Here is a 17500-nt window from a genome sequence, read left to right as displayed (position 1 = left end):
CCCAGGCGGTCTCCCATCCAAGTACTAACCAGGCCCGACCCTGCTTAGCTTCCGAGATCAGACGAGATCGGGCGTTGCCAGGCTGGTATGGCCGTACGAAATAAGTTGACAACCATAGGCTACTTATCCATATACAGATTTAGCAATTGACAATGCAAGGTAGTCTCTCTCTCTCTCTCTCGTGTCAAAATGAAAACAGCTTCCAGCCCCTTTCATGAAGGACTACTTGTGCATATTGCAAGATGTCAGTTTCTAAGTGAATGAGCAAAAGAGCATACAGCACCTGGTATTCCCAGGCGGTCTCCCATCCAAGTACTAACCAGGCCCGACCCTGCTTAGCTTCCGAGATCAGACGAGATCGGGCGTTGCCAGGCTGGTATGGCCGTACGAAATAAGTTGACAACCATAGGCTACTTATCCATATACAGATTTAGCAATTGACAATGCAAGGTGGTCTCTCTCTCTCTCTCTCTCTCTCGGGTCAAAATGAAAACAGCTTCCAGCCCCTTTCATGAAGGACTACTTGTGCATATTGCAAGATTTCAGTTTCTAAGTGAATGAGCAAAAGAGCATACAGCACCTGGTATTCCCAGGCGGTCTCCCATCCAAGTACTAACCAGGCCCGACCCTGCTTAGCTTCCGAGATCAGACGAGATCGGGCGTTGCCAGGCTGGTATGAACGTACGAAATAAGTTGACAACCATAGGCTACTTATCCATATACAGATTTAGCAATTGACAATGCAAGGTAGTCTCTCTCTCTCTCTCTCTCTCTCTCTCTCTCTCTCTCTCTCGTGTCAAAATGAAAACAGCTTCCAGCCCCTTTCATGAAGGACTACTTGTGCATATTGCAAGATGTCAGTTTCTAAGTGAATGAGCAAAAGAGCATACAGCACCTGGTATTCCCAGGCGGTCTCCCATCCAAGTACTAACCAGGCCCGACCCTGCTTAGCTTCCGAGATCAGACGAGATCGGGCGTTGCCAGGCTGGTATGGCCGTACGAAATAAGTTGACAACCATAGGCTACTTATCCATATACAGATTTAGCAATTGACAATGCAAGGTAGTCTCTCTCTCTCTCTCTCTCTCTCTCTCGTGTCAAAATGAAAACAGCTTCCAGCCCCTTTCATGAAGGACTACTTGTGCATATTGCAAGATTTCAGTTTCTAAGTGAATGAGCAAAAGAGCATACAGCACCTGGTATTCCCAGGCGGTCTCCCATCCAAGTACTAACCAGGCCCAACCCTGCTTAGCTTCCGAGATCAGACGAGATCGGGCGTTGCCAGGCTGGTATGGCCGTACGAAATAAGTTGACAACCATAGGCTACTTATCCATATACAGATTTAGCAATTGACAATGCAAGGTGGTCTCTCTCTCTCCCTCTCGTGTCAAAATGAAAACAGCTTCCAGCCCCTTTCATGAAGGACTACTTGTGCATATTGCAAGATTTCAGTTTCTAAGTGAATGAGCATACAGCACCTGGTATTCCCAGGCGGTCTCCCATCCAAGTACTAACCAGGCCCGACCCTGCTTAGCTTCCGAGATCAGACGAGATCGGGCGTTGCCAGGCTGGTATGGCCGTACGAAATAAGTTGACAACCATAGGCTACTTATCCATATACAGATTTAGCAATTGACAATGCAAGGTGGTCTCTCTCTCTCTCTCTCTCTCGTGTCAAAATGAAAACAGCTTCCAGCCCCTTTCATGAAGGACTACTTGTGCATATTGCAAGATTTCAGTTTCTAAGTGAATGAGCAAAAGAGCATACAGCACCTGGTATTCCCAGGCGGTCTCCCATCCAAGTACTAACCAGGCCCGACCCTGCTTAGCTTCCGAGATCAGACGAGATCGGGCGTTGCCAGGCTGGTATGGCCGTACGAAATAAGTTGACAACCATAGGCTACTTATCCATATACAGATTTAGCAATTGACAATGCAAGGTAGTCTCTCTCTCTCTCTCTCTCTCTCTCTCTCTCTCTCTCTCTCTCTCTCTCTCTCTCTCTCTCTCTCTCTCTCTCTCTCTCTCTCTCTCTCGTGTCAAAATGAAAACAGCTTCCAGCCCCTTTCATGAAGGACTACTTGTGCATATTGCAAGATTTCAGTTTCTAAGTGAATGAGCATACAGCACCTGGTATTCCCAGGCGGTCTCCCATCCAAGTACTAACCAGGCCCGACCCTGCTTAGCTTCCGAGATCAGACGAGATCGGGCGTTGCCAGGCTGGTATGGCCGTACGAAATAAGTTGACAACCATAGGCTACTTATCCATATACAGATTTAGCAATTGACAATGCAAGGTGGTCTCTCTCTCTCTCTCTCTCTCTCTCTCTCTCTCTCGTGTCAAAATGAAAACAGTTTCCAGCCCCTTTCATGAAGGACTACTTGTGCATATTGCAAGATGTCAGTTTCTAAGTGAATGAGCAAAAGAGCATACAGCACCTGGTATTCCTAGGCGGTCTCCCATCCAAGTACTAACCAGGCCCAACACTGCTTAGCTTCCGAGATCAGACGAGATCGGGCGTTGCCAGGCTGGTATGGCCGTACGAAATAAGTTGACAACCATAGGCTACTTATCCATATACAGATTTAGCAATTGACAATGCAAGGTAGTCTCTCTCTCTCTATCTCTCGTGTCAAAATGAAAACAGCTTCCAGCCCCTTTCATGAAGGACTACTTGTGCATATTGCAAGATGTCAGTTTCTAAGTGAATGAGCAAAAGAGCATACAGCACCTGGTATTCCCAGGCGGTCTCCCATCCAAGTACTAACCAGGCCCGACCCTGCTTAGCTTCCGAGATCAGACGAGATCGGGCGTTGCCAGGCTGGTATGGCCGTACGAAATAAGTTGACAACCATAGGCTACTTATCCATATACAGATTTAGCAATTGACAATGCAAGGTAGTCTCTCTCTCTCTATCTCTCGTGTCAAAATGAAAACAGCTTCCAGCCCCTTTCATGAAGGACTACTTGTGCATATTGCAAGATGTCAGTTTCTAAGTGAATGAGCAAAAGAGCATACAGCACCTGGTATTCCCAGGCGGTCTCCCATCCAAGTACTAACCAGGCCCGACCCTGCTTAGCTTCCGAGATCAGACGAGATCGGGCGTGGCCAGGCTGGTATGGCCGTACGAAATAAGTTGACAACCATAGGCTACTTATCCATATACAGATTTAGCAATTGACAATGCAAGGTAGTCTCTCTCTCTCTCTCTCTCGTGTCAAAATGAAAACAGCTTCCAGCCCCTTTCATGAAGGACTACTTGTGCATATTGCAAGATGTCAGTTTCTAAGTGAATGAGCAAAAGAGCATACAGCACCTGGTATTCCCAGGCGGTCTCCCATCCAAGTACTAACCAGGCCCGACCCTGCTTAGCTTCCGAGATCAGACAAGATCGGGCGTTGCCAGGCTGGTATGGCCGTACGAAATAAGTTGACAACCATAGGCTACTTATCCATATACAGATTTAGCAATTGACAATGCAAGGTAGTCTCTCTCTCTCTCTCTCTCTCTCTCTCTCTCTCTCTCGTGTCAAAATGAAAACAGCTTCCAGCCCCTTTCATGAAGGACTACTTGTGCATATTGCAAGATGTCAGTTTCTAAGTGAATGAGCAAAAGAGCATACAGCACCTGGTATTCCCAGGCGGTCTCCCATCCAAGTACTAACCAGGCCCGACCCTGCTTAGCTTCCGAGATCAGACGTGATCGGGCGTTGCCAGGCTGGTATGGCCGTACGAAATAAGTTGACAACCATAGGCTACTTATCCATATACAGATTTAGCAATTGACAATGCAAGGTGGTCTCTCTCTCTCTCTCTCTCTCGTGTCAAAATGAAAACAGCTTCCAGCCCCTTTTATGAAGGACTACTTGTGCATATTGCAAGATGTCAGTTTCTAAGTGAATGAGCAAAAGAGCATACAGCACCTGGTATTCCCAGGCGGTCTCCCATCCAAGTACTAACCAGGCCCGACCCTGCTTAGCTTCCGAGATCAGACGTGATCGGGCGTTGCCAGGCTGGTATGGCCGTACGAAATAAGTTGACAACCATAGGCTACTTATCCATATACAGATTTAGCAATTGACAATGCAAGGTGGTCTCTCTCTCTCTCTCTCTCTCTCTCTCGTGTCAAAATGAAAACAGCTTCCAGCCCCTTTCATGAAGGACTACTTGTGCATATTGCAAGATGTCAGTTTCTAAGTGAATGAGCAAAAGAGCATACAGCACCTGGTATTCCCAGGCGGTCTCCCATCCAAGTACTAACCAGGCCCGACCCTGCTTATCTTCCGAGATCAGACGAGATCGGGCGTTGCCAGGCTGGTATGGCCGTACGAAATAAGTTGACAACCATAGGCTACTTATCCATATACAGATTTAGCAATTGACAATGCAAGGTAGTCTCTCTCTCTCTCTCTCTCTCTCGTGTCAAAATGAAAACAGCTTCCAGCCCCTTTCATGAAGGACTACTTGTGCATATTGCAAGATGTCAGTTTCTAAGTGAATGAGCAAAAGAGCATACAGCACCTGGTATTCCCAGGCGGTCTCCCATCCAAGTACTAACCAGGCCCGACCCTGCTTAGCTTCCGAGATCAGACGAGATCGGGCGTTGCCAGGCTGGTATGGCCGTACGAAATAAGTTGACAACCATAGGCTACTTATCCATATACAGATTTAGCAATTGACAATGCAAGGTGGTCTCTCTCTCTCTCTCTCTCGTGTCAAAATGAAAACAGCTTCCAGCCCCTTTCATGAAGGACTACTTGTGCATATTGCAAGATTTCAGTTTCTAAGTGAATGAGCAAAAGAGCATACAGCACCTGGTATTCCCAGGCGGTCTCCCATCCAAGTACTAACCAGGCCCGACCCTGCTTAGCTTCCGAGATCAGACGAGATCGGGCGTTGCCAGGCTGGTATGGCCGTACGAAATAAGTTGACAACCATAGGCTACTTATCCATATACAGATTTAGCAATTGACAATGCAAGGTAGTCTCTCTCTCTCTCTCTCTCTCTCTCTCGTGTCAAAATGAAAACAGCTTCCAGCCCCTTTCATGAAGGACTACTTGTGCATATTGCAAGATGTCAGTTTCTAAGTGAATGAGCAAAAGAGCATACAGCACCTGGTATTCCCAGGCGGTCTCCCATCCAAGTACTAACCAGGCCCGACCCTGCTTAGCTTCCGAGATCAGACGTGATCGGGCGTTGCCAGGCTGGTATGGCCGTACGAAATAAGTTGACAACCATAGGCTACTTATCCATATACAGATTTAGCAATTGACAATGCAAGGTGGTCTCTCTCTCTCTCTCTCTCTCGTGTCAAAATGAAAACAGCTTCCAGCCCCTTTTATGAAGGACTACTTGTGCATATTGCAAGATGTCAGTTTCTAAGTGAATGAGCAAAAGAGCATACAGCACCTGGTATTCCCAGGCGGTCTCCCATCCAAGTACTAACCAGGCCCGACCCTGCTTAGCTTCCGAGATCAGACGTGATCGGGCGTTGCCAGGCTGGTATGGCCGTACGAAATAAGTTGACAACCATAGGCTACTTATCCATATACAGATTTAGCAATTGACAATGCAAGGTGGTCTCTCTCTCTCTCTCTCTCTCTCTCTCTCTCGTGTCAAAATGAAAACAGCTTCCAGCCCCTTTCATGAAGGACTACTTGTGCATATTGCAAGATGTCAGTTTCTAAGTGAATGAGCAAAAGAGCATACAGCACCTGGTATTCCCAGGCGGTCTCCCATCCAAGTACTAACCAGGCCCGACCCTGCTTAGCTTCCGAGATCAGACGAGATCAGGCGTTGCCAGGCTGGTATGGCCGTACGAAATAAGTTGACAACCATAGGCTACTTATCCATATACAGATTTAGCAATTGACAATGCAAGGTGGTCTCTCTCTCTCTTTCTCTCTCGTGTCAAAATGAAAACAGCTTCCAGCCCCTCTCATGAAGGACTACTTGTGCATATTGCAAGATTTCAGTTTCTAAGTGAATGAGCAAAAGAGCATACAGCACCTGGTATTCCCAGGCGGTCTCCCATCCAAGTACTAACCAGGCCCGACCCTGCTTAGCTTCCGAGATCAGACAAGATCGGGCGTTGCCAGGCTGGTATGGCCGTACGAAATAAGTTGACAACCATAGGCTACTTATCCATATACAGATTTAGCAATTGACAATGCAAGGTAGTCTCTCTCTCTCTCTCTCTCTCTCTCTCTCTCGTGTCAAAATGAAAACAGCTTCCAGCCCCTTTCATGAAGGACTACTTGTGCATATTGCAAGATGTCAGTTTCTAAGTGAATGAGCAAAAGAGCATACAGCACCTGGTATTCCCAGGCGGTCTCCCATCCAAGTACTAACCAGGCCCGACCCTGCTTAGCTTCCGAGATCAGACGTGATCGGGCGTTGCCAGGCTGGTATGGCCGTACGAAATAAGTTGACAACCATAGGCTACTTATCCATATACAGATTTAGCAATTGACAATGCAAGGTGGTCTCTCTCTCTCTCTCTCTCTCGTGTCAAAATGAAAACAGCTTCCAGCCCCTTTTATGAAGGACTACTTGTGCATATTGCAAGATGTCAGTTTCTAAGTGAATGAGCAAAAGAGCATACAGCACCTGGTATTCCCAGGCGGTCTCCCATCCAAGTACTAACCAGGCCCGACCCTGCTTAGCTTCCGAGATCAGACGTGATCGGGCGTTGCCAGGCTGGTATGGCCGTACGAAATAAGTTGACAACCATAGGCTACTTATCCATATACAGATTTAGCAATTGACAATGCAAGGTGGTCTCTCTCTCTCTCTCTCTCTCTCTCTCGTGTCAAAATGAAAACAGCTTCCAGCCCCTTTCATGAAGGACTACTTGTGCATATTGCAAGATGTCAGTTTCTAAGTGAATGAGCAAAAGAGCATACAGCACCTGGTATTCCCAGGCGGTCTCCCATCCAAGTACTAACCAGGCCCGACCCTGCTTAGCTTCCGAGATCAGACGAGATCGGGCGTTGCCAGGCTGGTATGGCCGTACGAAATAAGTTGACAACCATAGGCTACTTATCCATATACAGATTTAGCAATTGACAATGCAAGGTAGTCTCTCTCTCTCTCTCTCTCTCTCGTGTCAAAATGAAAACAGCTTCCAGCCCCTTTCATGAAGGACTACTTGTGCATATTGCAAGATGTCAGTTTCTAAGTGAATGAGCAAAAGAGCATACAGCACCTGGTATTCCCAGGCGGTCTCCCATCCAAGTACTAACCAGGCCCGACCCTGCTTAGCTTCCGAGATCAGACGAGATCGGGCGTTGCCAGGCTGGTATGGCCGTACGAAATAAGTTGACAACCATAGGCTACTTATCCATATACAGATTTAGCAATTGACAATGCAAGGTGGTCTCTCTCTCTCTCTCTCTCGTGTCAAAATGAAAACAGCTTCCAGCCCCTTTCATGAAGGACTACTTGTGCATATTGCAAGATTTCAGTTTCTAAGTGAATGAGCAAAAGAGCATACAGCACCTGGTATTCCCAGGCGGTCTCCCATCCAAGTACTAACCAGGCCCGACCCTGCTTAGCTTCCGAGATCAGACGAGATCGGGCGTTGCCAGGCTGGTATGGCCGTACGAAATAAGTTGACAACCATAGGCTACTTATCCATATACAGATTTAGCAATTGACAATGCAAGGTAGTCTCTCTCTCTCTCTCTCTCTCTCTCTCGTGTCAAAATGAAAACAGCTTCCAGCCCCTTTCATGAAGGACTACTTGTGCATATTGCAAGATGTCAGTTTCTAAGTGAATGAGCAAAAGAGCATACAGCACCTGGTATTCCCAGGCGGTCTCCCATCCAAGTACTAACCAGGCCCGACCCTGCTTAGCTTCCGAGATCAGACGTGATCGGGCGTTGCCAGGCTGGTATGGCCGTACGAAATAAGTTGACAACCATAGGCTACTTATCCATATACAGATTTAGCAATTGACAATGCAAGGTGGTCTCTCTCTCTCTCTCTCGTGTCAAAATGAAAACAGCTTCCAGCCCCTTTTATGAAGGACTACTTGTGCATATTGCAAGATGTCAGTTTCTAAGTGAATGAGCAAAAGAGCATACAGCACCTGGTATTCCCAGGCGGTCTCCCATCCAAGTACTAACCAGGCCCGACCCTGCTTAGCTTCCGAGATCAGACGTGATCGGGCGTTGCCAGGCTGGTATGGCCGTACGAAATAAGTTGACAACCATAGGCTACTTATCCATATACAGATTTAGCAATTGACAATGCAAGGTGGTCTCTCTCTCTCTCTCTCTCTCTCTCTCGTGTCAAAATGAAAACAGCTTCCAGCCCCTTTCATGAAGGACTACTTGTGCATATTGCAAGATGTCAGTTTCTAAGTGAATGAGCAAAAGAGCATACAGCACCTGGTATTCCCAGGCGGTCTCCCATCCAAGTACTAACCAGGCCCGACCCTGCTTAGCTTCCGAGATCAGACGAGATCGGGCGTTGCCAGGCTGGTATGGCCGTACGAAATAAGTTGACAACCATAGGCTACTTATCCATATACAGATTTAGCAATTGACAATGCAAGGTAGTCTCTCTCTCTCTCTCTCTCTCTCGTGTCAAAATGAAAACAGCTTCCAGCCCCTTTCATGAAGGACTACTTGTGCATATTGCAAGATGTCAGTTTCTAAGTGAATGAGCAAAAGAGCATACAGCACCTGGTATTCCCAGGCGGTCTCCCATCCAAGTACTAACCAGGCCCGACCCTGCTTAGCTTCCGAGATCAGACGAGATCGGGCGTTGCCAGGCTGGTATGGCCGTACGAAATAAGTTGACAACCATAGGCTACTTATCCATATACAGATTTAGCAATTGACAATGCAAGGTGGTCTCTCTCTCTCTCTCTCTCGTGTCAAAATGAAAACAGCTTCCAGCCCCTTTCATGAAGGACTACTTGTGCATATTGCAAGATTTCAGTTTCTAAGTGAATGAGCAAAAGAGCATACAGCACCTGGTATTCCCAGGCGGTCTCCCATCCAAGTACTAACCAGGCCCGACCCTGCTTAGCTTCCGAGATCAGACGAGATCGGGCGTTGCCAGGCTGGTATGGCCGTACGAAATAAGTTGACAACCATAGGCTACTTATCCATATACAGATTTAGCAATTGACAATGCAAGGTAGTCTCTCTCTCTCTCTCTCTCTCTCTCTCTCTCGTGTCAAAATGAAAACAGCTTCCAGCCCCTTTCATGAAGGACTACTTGTGCATATTGCAAGATGTCAGTTTCTAAGTGAATGAGCAAAAGAGCATACAGCACCTGGTATTCCCAGGCGGTCTCCCATCCAAGTACTAACCAGGCCCAACCCTGCTTAGCTTCCGAGATCAGACGAGATCGGGCGTTGCCAGGCTGGTATGGCCGTACGAAATAAGTTGACAACCATAGGCTACTTATCCATATACAGATTTAGCAATTGACAATGCAAGGTGGTCTCTCTCTCTCTCTCTCTCCCTCTCGTGTCAAAATGAAAACAGCTTCCAGCCCCTTTCATGAAGGACTACTTGTGCATATTGCAAGATTTCAGTTTCTAAGTGAATGAGCATACAGCACCTGGTATTCCCAGGCGGTCTCCCATCCAAGTACTAACCAGGCCCGACCCTGCTTAGCTTCCGAGATCAGACGAGATCGGGCGTTGCCAGGCTGGTATGGCCGTACGAAATAAGTTGACAACCATAGGCTACTTATCCATATACAGATTTAGCAATTGACAATGCAAGGTGGTCTCTCTCTCTCTCTCTCTCTCTCTCGTGTCAAAATGAAAACAGTTTCCAGCCCCTTTCATGAAGGACTACTTGTGCATATTGCAAGATGTCAGTTTCTAAGTGAATGAGCAAAAGAGCATACAGCACCTGGTATTCCCAGGCGGTCTCCCATCCAAGTACTAACCAGGCCCGACCCTGCTTAGCTTCCGAGATCAGACGAGATCGGGCGTTGCCAGGCTGGTATGGCCGTACGAAATAAGTTGACAACCATAGGCTACTTATCCATATACAGATTTAGCAATTGACAATGCAAGGTAGTCTCTCTCTCTCTATATCTCGTGTCAAAATGAAAACAGCTTCCAGCCCCTTTCATGAAGGACTACTTGTGCATATTGCAAGATGTCAGTTTCTAAGTGAATGAGCAAAAGAGCATACAGCACCTGGTATTCCCAGGCGGTCTCCCATCCAAGTACTAACCAGGCCCGACCCTGCTTAGCTTCCGAGATCAGACGAGATCGGGCGTTGCCAGGCTGGTATGGCCGTACGAAATAAGTTGACAACCATAGGCTACTTATCCATATACAGATTTAGCAATTGACAATGCAAGGTGGTCTCTCTCTCTCTCTCTCTCTCTCGTGTCAAAATGAAAACAGCTTCCAGCCCCTTTCATGAAGGACTACTTGTGCATATTGCAAGATTTCAGTTTCTAAGTGAATGAGCAAAAGAGCATACAGCACCTGGTATTCCCAGGCGGTCTCCCATCCAAGTACTAACCAGGCCCGACCCTGCTTAGCTTCCGAGATCAGACTAGATCGGGCGTTGCCAGGCTGGTATGGCCGTACGAAATAAGTTGACAACCATAGGCTACTTATCCATATACAGATTTAGCAATTGACAATGCAAGGTAGTCTCTCTCTCTCTCTCTCTCTCTCTCTCTCTCTCTCTCTCGTGTCAAAATGAAAACAGCTTCCAGCCCCTTTCATGAAGGACTACTTGTGCATATTGCAAGATGTCAGTTTCTAAGTGAATGAGCAAAAGAGCATACAGCACCTGGTATTCCCAGGCGGTCTCCCATCCAAGTACTAACCAGGCCCGACCCTGCTTAGCTTCCGAGATCAGACGAGATCGGGCGTTGCCAGGCTGGTATGGCCGTACAAAATAAGTTGACAACCATAGGCTACTTATCCATATACAGATTTAGCAATTGACAATGCAAGGTAGTCTCTCTCTCTCTCTCTCTCTCTCGTGTCAAAATGAAAACAGCTTCCAGCCCCTTTCATGAAGGACTACTTGTGCATATTGCTAGATGTCAGTTTCTAAGTGAATGAGCAAAAGAGCATACAGCACCTGGTATTCCCAGGCGGTCTCCCATCCAAGTACTAACCAGGCCCGACCCTGCTTAGCTTCCGAGATCAGACGAGATCGGGCGTTGCCAGGCTGGTATGGCCGTACGAAATAAGTTGACAACCATAGGCTACTTATCCATATACAGATTTAGCAATTGACAATGCAAGGTAGTCTCTCTCTCTCTATCTCTCGTGTCAAAATGAAAACAGCTTCCAGCCCCTTTCATGAAGGACTACTTGTGCATATTGCAAGATGTCAGTTTCTAAGTGAATGAGCAAAAGAGCATACAGCACCTGGTATTCCCAGGCGGTCTCCCATCCAAGTACTAACCAGGCCCGACCCTGCTTAGCTTCCGAGATCAGACGAGATCGGGCGTTGCCAGGCTGGTATGGCCGTACGAAATAAGTTGACAACCATAGGCTACTTATCCATATACAGATTTAGCAATTGACAATGCAAGGTGGTCTCTCTCTCTCTCTCTCTCTCTCGTGTCAAAATGAAAACAGCTTCCAGCCCCTTTCATGAAGGACTACTTGTGCATATTGCAAGATTTCAGTTTCTAAGTGAATGAGCAAAAGAGCATACAGCACCTGGTATTCCCAGGCGGTCTCCCATCCAAGTACTAACCAGGCCCGACCCTGCTTAGCTTCCGAGATCAGACTAGATCGGGCGTTGCCAGGCTGGTATGGCCGTACGAAATAAGTTGACAACCATAGGCTACTTATCCATATACAGATTTAGCAATTGACAATGCAAGGTAGTCTCTCTCTCTCTCTCTCTCTCTCTCTCTCTCTCTCTCTCTCTCGTGTCAAAATGAAAACAGCTTCCAGCCCCTTTCATGAAGGACTACTTGTGCATATTGCAAGATGTCAGTTTCTAAGTGAATGAGCAAAAGAGCATACAGCACCTGGTATTCCCAGGCGGTCTCCCATCCAAGTACTAACCAGGCCCGACCCTGCTTAGCTTCCGAGATCAGACGAGATCGGGCGTTGCCAGGCTGGTATGGCCGTACAAAATAAGTTGACAACCATAGGCTACTTATCCATATACAGATTTAGCAATTGACAATGCAAGGTAGTCTCTCTCTCTCTCTCTCTCTCTCGTGTCAAAATGAAAACAGCTTCCAGCCCCTTTCATGAAGGACTACTTGTGCATATTGCTAGATGTCAGTTTCTAAGTGAATGAGCAAAAGAGCATACAGCACCTGGTATTCCCAGGCGGTCTCCCATCCAAGTACTAACCAGGCCCGACCCTGCTTAGCTTCCGAGGTCAGACGTGATCGGGCGTTGCCAGGCTGGTATGGCCATACGAAATAAGTTGACAACCATAGGCTACTTATCCATATACAGATTTAGCAATTGACAATGCAAGGTGGTCTCTCTCTCTCTCTCTCGTGTCAAAATGAAAACAGCTTCCAGCCCCTTTCATGAAGGACTACTTGTGCATATTGCAAGATGTCAGTTTCTAAGTGAATGAGCAAAAGAGCATACAGCACCTGGTATTCCCAGGCGGTCTCCCATCCAAGTACTAACCAGGCCCGACCCTGCTTAGCTTCCGAGATCAGACGAGATCGGGCGTTGCCAGGCTGGTATGGCCGTACGAAATAAGTTGACAACCATAGGCTACTTATCCATATACAGATTTAGCAATTGACAATGCAAGGTAGTCTCTCTCTCTCTCTCTCTCTCTCGTGTCAAAATGAAAACAGCTTCCAGCCCCTTTCATGAAGGACTACTTGTGCATATTGCAAGATGTCAGTTTCTAAGTGAATGAGCAAAAGAGCATACAGCACCTGGTATTCCCAGGCGGTCTCCCATCCAAGTACTAACCAGGCCCGACCCTGCTTAGCTTCCGAGATCAGACGAGATCGGGCGTTGCCAGGCTGGTATGGCCGTACGAAATAAGTTGACAACCATAGGCTACTTATCCATATACAGATTTAGCAATTGACAATGCAAGGTGGTCTCTCTCTCTCTCTCTCTCTCTCGTGTCAAAATGAAAACAGCTTCCAGCCCCTTTCATGAAGGACTACTTGTGCATATTGCAAGATGTCAGTTTCTAAGTGAATGAGCAAAAGAGCATACAGCACCTGGTATTCCCAGGCGGTCTCCCATCCAAGTACTAACCAGGCCCGACCCTGCTTAGCTTCCGAGATCAGACTAGATCGGGCGTTGCCAGGCTGGTATGGCCGTACGAAATAAGTTGACAACCATAGGCTACTTATCCATATACAGATTTAGCAATTGACAATGCAAGGTAGTCTCTCTCTCTCTCTCTCTCTCTCTCTCTCTCTCTCTCTCGTGTCAAAATGAAAACAGCTTCCAGCCCCTTTCATGAAGGACTACTTGTGCATATTGCAAGATGTCAGTTTCTAAGTGAATGAGCAAAAGAGCATACAGCACCTGGTATTCCCAGGCGGTCTCCCATCCAAGTACTAACCAGGCCCGACCCTGCTTAGCTTCCGAGATCAGACGAGATCGGGCGTTGCCAGGCTGGTATGGCCGTACAAAATAAGTTGACAACCATAGGCTACTTATCCATATACAGATTTAGCAATTGACAATGCAAGGTAGTCTCTCTCTCTCTCTCTCTCTCTCGTGTCAAAATGAAAACAGCTTCCAGCCCCTTTCATGAAGGACTACTTGTGCATATTGCTAGATGTCAGTTTCTAAGTGAATGAGCAAAAGAGCATACAGCACCTGGTATTCCCAGGCGGTCTCCCATCCAAGTACTAACCAGGCCCGACCCTGCTTAGCTTCCGAGATCAGACGAGATCGGGCGTTGCCAGGCTGGTATGGCCGTACGAAATAAGTTGACAACCATAGGCTACTTATCCATATACAGATTTAGCAATTGACAATGCAAGGTAGTCTCTCTCTCTCTATCTCTCGTGTCAAAATGAAAACAGCTTCCAGCCCCTTTCATGAAGGACTACTTGTGCATATTGCAAGATGTCAGTTTCTAAGTGAATGAGCAAAAGAGCATACAGCACCTGGTATTCCCAGGCGGTCTCCCATCCAAGTACTAACCAGGCCCGACCCTGCTTAGCTTCCGAGATCAGACGAGATCGGGCGTTGCCAGGCTGGTATGGCCGTACGAAATAAGTTGACAACCATAGGCTACTTATCCATATACAGATTTAGCAATTGACAATGCAAGGTGGTCTCTCTCTCTCTCTCTCTCTCTCGTGTCAAAATGAAAACAGCTTCCAGCCCCTTTCATGAAGGACTACTTGTGCATATTGCAAGATTTCAGTTTCTAAGTGAATGAGCAAAAGAGCATACAGCACCTGGTATTCCCAGGCGGTCTCCCATCCAAGTACTAACCAGGCCCGACCCTGCTTAGCTTCCGAGATCAGACGAGATCGGGCGTTGCCAGGCTGGTATGGCCGTACGAAATAAGTTGACAACCATAGGCTACTTATCCATATACAGATTTAGCAATTGACAATGCAAGGTAGTCTCTCTCTCTCTCTCTCTCTCTCTCTCTCTCGTGTCAAAATGAAAACAGCTTCCAGCCCCTTTCATGAAGGACTACTTGTGCATATTGCAAGATGTCAGTTTCTAAGTGAATGAGCAAAAGAGCATACAGCACCTGGTATTCCCAGGCGGTCTCCCATCCAAGTACTAACCAGGCCCGACCCTGCTTAGCTTCCGAGATCAGACGAGATCGGGCGTTGCCAGGCTGGTATGGCCGTACGAAATAAGTTGACAACCATAGGCTACTTATCCATATACAGATTTAGCAATTGACAATGCAAGGTGGTCTCTCTCTCTCTCTCTCTCTCTCGTGTCAAAATGAAAACAGCTTCCAGCCCCTTTCATGAAGGACTACTTGTGCATATTGCAAGATTTCAGTTTCTAAGTGAATGAGCAAAAGAGCATACAGCACCTGGTATTCCCAGGCGGTCTCCCATCCAAGTACTAACCAGGCCCGACCCTGCTTAGCTTCCGAGATCAGACGAGATCGGGCGTTGCCAGGCTGGTATGGCCGTACGAAATAAGTTGACAACCATAGGCTACTTATCCATATACAGATTTAGCAATTGACAATGCAAGGTAGTCTCTCTCTCTCTCTCTCTCTCTCTCTCGTGTCAAAATGAAAACAGCTTCCAGCCCCTTTCATGAAGGACTACTTGTGCATATTGCAAGATGTCAGTTTCTAAGTGAATGAGCAAAAGAGCATACAGCACCTGGTATTCCCAGGCGGTCTCCCATCCAAGTACTAACCAGGCCCGACCCTGCTTAGCTTCCGAGATCAGACGTGATCGGGCGTTGCCAGGCTGGTATGGCCGTACGAAATAAGTTGACAACCATAGGCTACTTATCCATATACAGATTTAGCAATTGACAATGCAAGGTGGTCTCTCTCTCTCTCTCTCTCTCGTGTCAAAATGAAAACAGCTTCCAGCCCCTTTTATGAAGGACTACTTGTGCATATTGCAAGATGTCAGTTTCTAAGTGAATGAGCAAAAGAGCATACAGCACCTGGTATTCCCAGGCGGTCTCCCATCCAAGTACTAACCAGGCCCGACCCTGCTTAGCTTCCGAGATCAGACGTGATCGGGCGTTGCCAGGCTGGTATGGCCGTACGAAATAAGTTGACAACCATAGGCTACTTATCCATATACAGATTTAGCAATTGACAATGCAAGGTGGTCTCTCTCTCTCTCTCTCTCTCTCGTGTCAAAATGAAAACAGCTTCCAGCACCTTTCATGAAGGACTACTTGTGCATATTGCAAGATGTCAGTTTCTAAGTGAATGAGCAAAAGAGCATACAGCACCTGGTATTCCCAGGCGGTCTCCCATCCAAGTACTAACCAGGCCCAACCCTGCTTAGCTTCCGAGATCAGACGAGATCGGGCGTTGCCAGGCTGGTATGGCCGTACGAAATAAGTTGACAACCATAGGCTACTTATCCATATACAGATTTAGCAATTGACAATGCAAGGTAGTCTCTCTCTCTCTCTCTCTCTCTCGTGTCAAAATGAAAACAGCTTCCAGCCCCTTTCATGAAGGACTACTTGTGCATATTGCAAGATGTCAGTTTCTAAGTGAATGAGCAAAAGAGCATACAGCACCTGGTATTCCCAGGCGGTCTCCCATCCAAGTACTAACCAGGCCCGACCCTGCTTAGCTTCCGAGATCAGACGAGATCGGGCGTTGCCAGGCTGGTATGGCCGTACGAAATAAGTTGACAACCATAGGCTACTTATCCATATACAGATTTAGCAATTGACAATGCAAGGTAGTCTCTCTCTCTCTCTCTCTCTCTCTCTCTCTCTCTCTCGTGTCAAAATGAAAACAGCTTCCAGCCCCTTTCATGAAGGACTACTTGTGCATATTGCAAGATGTCAGTTTCTAAGTGAATGAGCAAAAGAGCATACAGCACCTGGTATTCCCAGGCGGTCTCCCATCCAAGTACTAACCAGGCCCAACCCTGCTTAGCTTCCGAGATCAGACGAGATCGGGCGTTGCCAGGCTGGTATGGCCGTACGAAATAAGTTGACAACCATAGGCTACTTATCCATATACAGATTTAGCAATTGACAATGCAAGGTGGTCTCTCTCTCTCTCTCTCGTGTCAAAATGAAAACAGCTTCCAGCCCCTTTCATGAAGGACTACTTGTGCATATTGCAAGATTTCAGTTTCTAAGTGAATGAGCAAAAGAGCATACAGCACCTGGTATTCCCAGGCGGTCTCCCATCCAAGTACTAACCAGGCCCGACCCTGCTTAGCTTCCGAGATCAGACGAGATCGGGCGTTGCCAGGCTGGTATGGCCGTACGAAATAAGTTGACAACCATAGGCTACTTATCCATATACAGATTTAGCAATTGACAATGCAAGGTGGTCTCTCTCTCTCTCTCTCGTGTCAAAATGAAAACAGCTTCCAGCCCCTTTCATGAAGGACTACTTGTGCATATTGCAAGATGTCAGTTTCTAAGTGAATGAGCAAAAGAGCATACAGCACCTGGTATTCCCAGGCGGTCTCCCATCCAAGTACTAACCAGGCCCAACCCTGCTTAGCTTCCGAGATCAGACGAGATCGGGCGTTGCCAGGCTGGTATGGCCGTACGAAATAAGTTGACAACCATAGGCTACTTATCCATATACAGATTTAGCAATTGACAATGCAAGGTAGTCTCTCTCTCTCTCTCTCTCTCTCGTGTCAAAATGAAAACAGCTTCCAGCCCCTTTCATGAAGGACTACTTGTGCATATTGCAAGATGTCAGTTTCTAAGTGAATGAGCAAAAGAGCATACAGCACCTGGTATTCCCAGGCGGTCTCCCATCCAAGTACTAACCAGGCCCGACCCTGCTTAGCTTCCGAGATCAGACGAGATCGGGCGTTGCCAGGCTGGTATGGCCGTACGAAATAAGTTGACAACCATAGGCTACTTATCCATATACAGATTTA

The 17500-nt window shown here is 47.1% G+C and overlaps 57 non-coding genes and 2 pseudogenes across 57 annotated transcripts in view; all 59 read right to left on the bottom strand.

Annotated features, from left to right (window-relative positions):
• LOC146243967 (5S ribosomal RNA) overlaps positions 1-99 on the bottom strand; it is a 119-nt gene extending 20 nt beyond the window's left edge. The window contains exon 1 of the ribosomal RNA XR_014738075.1: positions 1-99. This exon is cut by the window's left edge and continues 20 nt beyond it. This is a non-coding gene — a ribosomal RNA (5S ribosomal RNA).
• Positions 100-271: 172 nt separating this feature from the next.
• On the bottom strand, positions 272-390 carry LOC146243966 (5S ribosomal RNA). The gene has a single exon (XR_014738074.1). It is a non-coding gene; the product is annotated as a 5S ribosomal RNA (ribosomal RNA).
• A 178-nt stretch (positions 391-568) lies between these two features.
• Positions 569-687, bottom strand: LOC146243965 (5S ribosomal RNA; annotated as a pseudogene).
• Positions 688-883: 196 nt separating this feature from the next.
• LOC146243964 (5S ribosomal RNA) lies at positions 884-1002 on the bottom strand. The gene has a single exon (XR_014738073.1). It is a non-coding gene; the product is annotated as a 5S ribosomal RNA (ribosomal RNA).
• A 182-nt stretch (positions 1003-1184) lies between these two features.
• Positions 1185-1303, bottom strand: LOC146243963 (5S ribosomal RNA). The gene has a single exon (XR_014738727.1). It is a non-coding gene; the product is annotated as a 5S ribosomal RNA (ribosomal RNA).
• Positions 1304-1467: 164 nt separating this feature from the next.
• On the bottom strand, positions 1468-1586 carry LOC146243962 (5S ribosomal RNA). The gene has a single exon (XR_014738072.1). It is a non-coding gene; the product is annotated as a 5S ribosomal RNA (ribosomal RNA).
• Positions 1587-1762: 176 nt separating this feature from the next.
• LOC146243961 (5S ribosomal RNA) lies at positions 1763-1881 on the bottom strand. Its single transcript, XR_014738071.1, has one exon. It is a non-coding gene; the product is annotated as a 5S ribosomal RNA (ribosomal RNA).
• Positions 1882-2117: 236 nt separating this feature from the next.
• On the bottom strand, positions 2118-2236 carry LOC146243960 (5S ribosomal RNA). Its single transcript, XR_014738070.1, has one exon. It is a non-coding gene; the product is annotated as a 5S ribosomal RNA (ribosomal RNA).
• Positions 2237-2426: 190 nt separating this feature from the next.
• On the bottom strand, positions 2427-2545 carry LOC146243959 (5S ribosomal RNA; annotated as a pseudogene).
• Positions 2546-2719: 174 nt separating this feature from the next.
• On the bottom strand, positions 2720-2838 carry LOC146243958 (5S ribosomal RNA). Its single transcript, XR_014738069.1, has one exon. It is a non-coding gene; the product is annotated as a 5S ribosomal RNA (ribosomal RNA).
• A 174-nt stretch (positions 2839-3012) lies between these two features.
• On the bottom strand, positions 3013-3131 carry LOC146243957 (5S ribosomal RNA). The gene has a single exon (XR_014739438.1). It is a non-coding gene; the product is annotated as a 5S ribosomal RNA (ribosomal RNA).
• Positions 3132-3305: 174 nt separating this feature from the next.
• LOC146243956 (5S ribosomal RNA) lies at positions 3306-3424 on the bottom strand. The gene has a single exon (XR_014734776.1). It is a non-coding gene; the product is annotated as a 5S ribosomal RNA (ribosomal RNA).
• A 192-nt stretch (positions 3425-3616) lies between these two features.
• LOC146243955 (5S ribosomal RNA) lies at positions 3617-3735 on the bottom strand. The gene has a single exon (XR_014739272.1). It is a non-coding gene; the product is annotated as a 5S ribosomal RNA (ribosomal RNA).
• Positions 3736-3911: 176 nt separating this feature from the next.
• On the bottom strand, positions 3912-4030 carry LOC146243954 (5S ribosomal RNA). The gene has a single exon (XR_014739271.1). It is a non-coding gene; the product is annotated as a 5S ribosomal RNA (ribosomal RNA).
• Positions 4031-4212: 182 nt separating this feature from the next.
• On the bottom strand, positions 4213-4331 carry LOC146243953 (5S ribosomal RNA). The gene has a single exon (XR_014738686.1). It is a non-coding gene; the product is annotated as a 5S ribosomal RNA (ribosomal RNA).
• Positions 4332-4509: 178 nt separating this feature from the next.
• Positions 4510-4628, bottom strand: LOC146243952 (5S ribosomal RNA). Its single transcript, XR_014738068.1, has one exon. It is a non-coding gene; the product is annotated as a 5S ribosomal RNA (ribosomal RNA).
• A 174-nt stretch (positions 4629-4802) lies between these two features.
• On the bottom strand, positions 4803-4921 carry LOC146243951 (5S ribosomal RNA). The gene has a single exon (XR_014738066.1). It is a non-coding gene; the product is annotated as a 5S ribosomal RNA (ribosomal RNA).
• Positions 4922-5103: 182 nt separating this feature from the next.
• On the bottom strand, positions 5104-5222 carry LOC146243950 (5S ribosomal RNA). Its single transcript, XR_014739270.1, has one exon. It is a non-coding gene; the product is annotated as a 5S ribosomal RNA (ribosomal RNA).
• A 176-nt stretch (positions 5223-5398) lies between these two features.
• LOC146243949 (5S ribosomal RNA) lies at positions 5399-5517 on the bottom strand. The gene has a single exon (XR_014739269.1). It is a non-coding gene; the product is annotated as a 5S ribosomal RNA (ribosomal RNA).
• Positions 5518-5703: 186 nt separating this feature from the next.
• Positions 5704-5822, bottom strand: LOC146243948 (5S ribosomal RNA). The gene has a single exon (XR_014740058.1). It is a non-coding gene; the product is annotated as a 5S ribosomal RNA (ribosomal RNA).
• Positions 5823-5998: 176 nt separating this feature from the next.
• LOC146243947 (5S ribosomal RNA) lies at positions 5999-6117 on the bottom strand. Its single transcript, XR_014734775.1, has one exon. It is a non-coding gene; the product is annotated as a 5S ribosomal RNA (ribosomal RNA).
• Positions 6118-6303: 186 nt separating this feature from the next.
• LOC146243946 (5S ribosomal RNA) lies at positions 6304-6422 on the bottom strand. Its single transcript, XR_014739268.1, has one exon. It is a non-coding gene; the product is annotated as a 5S ribosomal RNA (ribosomal RNA).
• A 176-nt stretch (positions 6423-6598) lies between these two features.
• On the bottom strand, positions 6599-6717 carry LOC146243945 (5S ribosomal RNA). Its single transcript, XR_014739267.1, has one exon. It is a non-coding gene; the product is annotated as a 5S ribosomal RNA (ribosomal RNA).
• A 182-nt stretch (positions 6718-6899) lies between these two features.
• LOC146243944 (5S ribosomal RNA) lies at positions 6900-7018 on the bottom strand. Its single transcript, XR_014738064.1, has one exon. It is a non-coding gene; the product is annotated as a 5S ribosomal RNA (ribosomal RNA).
• Positions 7019-7196: 178 nt separating this feature from the next.
• LOC146243943 (5S ribosomal RNA) lies at positions 7197-7315 on the bottom strand. Its single transcript, XR_014738063.1, has one exon. It is a non-coding gene; the product is annotated as a 5S ribosomal RNA (ribosomal RNA).
• A 174-nt stretch (positions 7316-7489) lies between these two features.
• Positions 7490-7608, bottom strand: LOC146243942 (5S ribosomal RNA). Its single transcript, XR_014738062.1, has one exon. It is a non-coding gene; the product is annotated as a 5S ribosomal RNA (ribosomal RNA).
• A 182-nt stretch (positions 7609-7790) lies between these two features.
• Positions 7791-7909, bottom strand: LOC146243941 (5S ribosomal RNA). Its single transcript, XR_014739266.1, has one exon. It is a non-coding gene; the product is annotated as a 5S ribosomal RNA (ribosomal RNA).
• Positions 7910-8081: 172 nt separating this feature from the next.
• On the bottom strand, positions 8082-8200 carry LOC146243940 (5S ribosomal RNA). The gene has a single exon (XR_014739263.1). It is a non-coding gene; the product is annotated as a 5S ribosomal RNA (ribosomal RNA).
• Positions 8201-8382: 182 nt separating this feature from the next.
• Positions 8383-8501, bottom strand: LOC146243939 (5S ribosomal RNA). Its single transcript, XR_014738061.1, has one exon. It is a non-coding gene; the product is annotated as a 5S ribosomal RNA (ribosomal RNA).
• A 178-nt stretch (positions 8502-8679) lies between these two features.
• Positions 8680-8798, bottom strand: LOC146243938 (5S ribosomal RNA). The gene has a single exon (XR_014738060.1). It is a non-coding gene; the product is annotated as a 5S ribosomal RNA (ribosomal RNA).
• Positions 8799-8972: 174 nt separating this feature from the next.
• LOC146243937 (5S ribosomal RNA) lies at positions 8973-9091 on the bottom strand. The gene has a single exon (XR_014738059.1). It is a non-coding gene; the product is annotated as a 5S ribosomal RNA (ribosomal RNA).
• A 186-nt stretch (positions 9092-9277) lies between these two features.
• On the bottom strand, positions 9278-9396 carry LOC146243936 (5S ribosomal RNA). The gene has a single exon (XR_014738715.1). It is a non-coding gene; the product is annotated as a 5S ribosomal RNA (ribosomal RNA).
• Positions 9397-9568: 172 nt separating this feature from the next.
• LOC146243935 (5S ribosomal RNA) lies at positions 9569-9687 on the bottom strand. Its single transcript, XR_014738058.1, has one exon. It is a non-coding gene; the product is annotated as a 5S ribosomal RNA (ribosomal RNA).
• A 180-nt stretch (positions 9688-9867) lies between these two features.
• Positions 9868-9986, bottom strand: LOC146243934 (5S ribosomal RNA). The gene has a single exon (XR_014738057.1). It is a non-coding gene; the product is annotated as a 5S ribosomal RNA (ribosomal RNA).
• A 174-nt stretch (positions 9987-10160) lies between these two features.
• LOC146243933 (5S ribosomal RNA) lies at positions 10161-10279 on the bottom strand. The gene has a single exon (XR_014738056.1). It is a non-coding gene; the product is annotated as a 5S ribosomal RNA (ribosomal RNA).
• Positions 10280-10457: 178 nt separating this feature from the next.
• LOC146243932 (5S ribosomal RNA) lies at positions 10458-10576 on the bottom strand. The gene has a single exon (XR_014735151.1). It is a non-coding gene; the product is annotated as a 5S ribosomal RNA (ribosomal RNA).
• A 194-nt stretch (positions 10577-10770) lies between these two features.
• LOC146243931 (5S ribosomal RNA) lies at positions 10771-10889 on the bottom strand. Its single transcript, XR_014739736.1, has one exon. It is a non-coding gene; the product is annotated as a 5S ribosomal RNA (ribosomal RNA).
• A 178-nt stretch (positions 10890-11067) lies between these two features.
• LOC146243930 (5S ribosomal RNA) lies at positions 11068-11186 on the bottom strand. The gene has a single exon (XR_014738053.1). It is a non-coding gene; the product is annotated as a 5S ribosomal RNA (ribosomal RNA).
• A 174-nt stretch (positions 11187-11360) lies between these two features.
• On the bottom strand, positions 11361-11479 carry LOC146243929 (5S ribosomal RNA). Its single transcript, XR_014738052.1, has one exon. It is a non-coding gene; the product is annotated as a 5S ribosomal RNA (ribosomal RNA).
• A 178-nt stretch (positions 11480-11657) lies between these two features.
• LOC146243928 (5S ribosomal RNA) lies at positions 11658-11776 on the bottom strand. The gene has a single exon (XR_014735149.1). It is a non-coding gene; the product is annotated as a 5S ribosomal RNA (ribosomal RNA).
• Positions 11777-11974: 198 nt separating this feature from the next.
• Positions 11975-12093, bottom strand: LOC146243927 (5S ribosomal RNA). The gene has a single exon (XR_014739735.1). It is a non-coding gene; the product is annotated as a 5S ribosomal RNA (ribosomal RNA).
• A 178-nt stretch (positions 12094-12271) lies between these two features.
• On the bottom strand, positions 12272-12390 carry LOC146243926 (5S ribosomal RNA). Its single transcript, XR_014740441.1, has one exon. It is a non-coding gene; the product is annotated as a 5S ribosomal RNA (ribosomal RNA).
• A 172-nt stretch (positions 12391-12562) lies between these two features.
• LOC146243925 (5S ribosomal RNA) lies at positions 12563-12681 on the bottom strand. The gene has a single exon (XR_014738051.1). It is a non-coding gene; the product is annotated as a 5S ribosomal RNA (ribosomal RNA).
• A 178-nt stretch (positions 12682-12859) lies between these two features.
• On the bottom strand, positions 12860-12978 carry LOC146243924 (5S ribosomal RNA). The gene has a single exon (XR_014738050.1). It is a non-coding gene; the product is annotated as a 5S ribosomal RNA (ribosomal RNA).
• Positions 12979-13156: 178 nt separating this feature from the next.
• Positions 13157-13275, bottom strand: LOC146243923 (5S ribosomal RNA). Its single transcript, XR_014735148.1, has one exon. It is a non-coding gene; the product is annotated as a 5S ribosomal RNA (ribosomal RNA).
• A 194-nt stretch (positions 13276-13469) lies between these two features.
• Positions 13470-13588, bottom strand: LOC146243922 (5S ribosomal RNA). The gene has a single exon (XR_014739734.1). It is a non-coding gene; the product is annotated as a 5S ribosomal RNA (ribosomal RNA).
• Positions 13589-13766: 178 nt separating this feature from the next.
• Positions 13767-13885, bottom strand: LOC146243921 (5S ribosomal RNA). Its single transcript, XR_014738049.1, has one exon. It is a non-coding gene; the product is annotated as a 5S ribosomal RNA (ribosomal RNA).
• A 174-nt stretch (positions 13886-14059) lies between these two features.
• On the bottom strand, positions 14060-14178 carry LOC146243920 (5S ribosomal RNA). The gene has a single exon (XR_014738048.1). It is a non-coding gene; the product is annotated as a 5S ribosomal RNA (ribosomal RNA).
• Positions 14179-14356: 178 nt separating this feature from the next.
• On the bottom strand, positions 14357-14475 carry LOC146243919 (5S ribosomal RNA). The gene has a single exon (XR_014738047.1). It is a non-coding gene; the product is annotated as a 5S ribosomal RNA (ribosomal RNA).
• A 186-nt stretch (positions 14476-14661) lies between these two features.
• LOC146243918 (5S ribosomal RNA) lies at positions 14662-14780 on the bottom strand. Its single transcript, XR_014738046.1, has one exon. It is a non-coding gene; the product is annotated as a 5S ribosomal RNA (ribosomal RNA).
• Positions 14781-14958: 178 nt separating this feature from the next.
• On the bottom strand, positions 14959-15077 carry LOC146243917 (5S ribosomal RNA). The gene has a single exon (XR_014738045.1). It is a non-coding gene; the product is annotated as a 5S ribosomal RNA (ribosomal RNA).
• A 182-nt stretch (positions 15078-15259) lies between these two features.
• LOC146243916 (5S ribosomal RNA) lies at positions 15260-15378 on the bottom strand. Its single transcript, XR_014739262.1, has one exon. It is a non-coding gene; the product is annotated as a 5S ribosomal RNA (ribosomal RNA).
• A 176-nt stretch (positions 15379-15554) lies between these two features.
• On the bottom strand, positions 15555-15673 carry LOC146243915 (5S ribosomal RNA). The gene has a single exon (XR_014739261.1). It is a non-coding gene; the product is annotated as a 5S ribosomal RNA (ribosomal RNA).
• A 178-nt stretch (positions 15674-15851) lies between these two features.
• LOC146243914 (5S ribosomal RNA) lies at positions 15852-15970 on the bottom strand. Its single transcript, XR_014738701.1, has one exon. It is a non-coding gene; the product is annotated as a 5S ribosomal RNA (ribosomal RNA).
• A 178-nt stretch (positions 15971-16148) lies between these two features.
• On the bottom strand, positions 16149-16267 carry LOC146243913 (5S ribosomal RNA). The gene has a single exon (XR_014738044.1). It is a non-coding gene; the product is annotated as a 5S ribosomal RNA (ribosomal RNA).
• Positions 16268-16459: 192 nt separating this feature from the next.
• Positions 16460-16578, bottom strand: LOC146243912 (5S ribosomal RNA). The gene has a single exon (XR_014738689.1). It is a non-coding gene; the product is annotated as a 5S ribosomal RNA (ribosomal RNA).
• Positions 16579-16750: 172 nt separating this feature from the next.
• Positions 16751-16869, bottom strand: LOC146243911 (5S ribosomal RNA). The gene has a single exon (XR_014738041.1). It is a non-coding gene; the product is annotated as a 5S ribosomal RNA (ribosomal RNA).
• Positions 16870-17041: 172 nt separating this feature from the next.
• On the bottom strand, positions 17042-17160 carry LOC146243910 (5S ribosomal RNA). Its single transcript, XR_014738677.1, has one exon. It is a non-coding gene; the product is annotated as a 5S ribosomal RNA (ribosomal RNA).
• A 178-nt stretch (positions 17161-17338) lies between these two features.
• LOC146243909 (5S ribosomal RNA) lies at positions 17339-17457 on the bottom strand. Its single transcript, XR_014738040.1, has one exon. It is a non-coding gene; the product is annotated as a 5S ribosomal RNA (ribosomal RNA).
• Positions 17458-17500: the final 43 nt, after the last annotated feature.

Source organism: Hypomesus nipponensis, chromosome 20, assembly GCF_054491055.1.
Source record: "Hypomesus nipponensis isolate SF chromosome 20, ASM5449105v1, whole genome shotgun sequence".
Taxonomy (NCBI): Eukaryota; Metazoa; Chordata; class Actinopteri; order Osmeriformes; family Osmeridae; genus Hypomesus; species Hypomesus nipponensis.
This window is presented reverse-complemented; position numbering and strand designations above follow the sequence as displayed.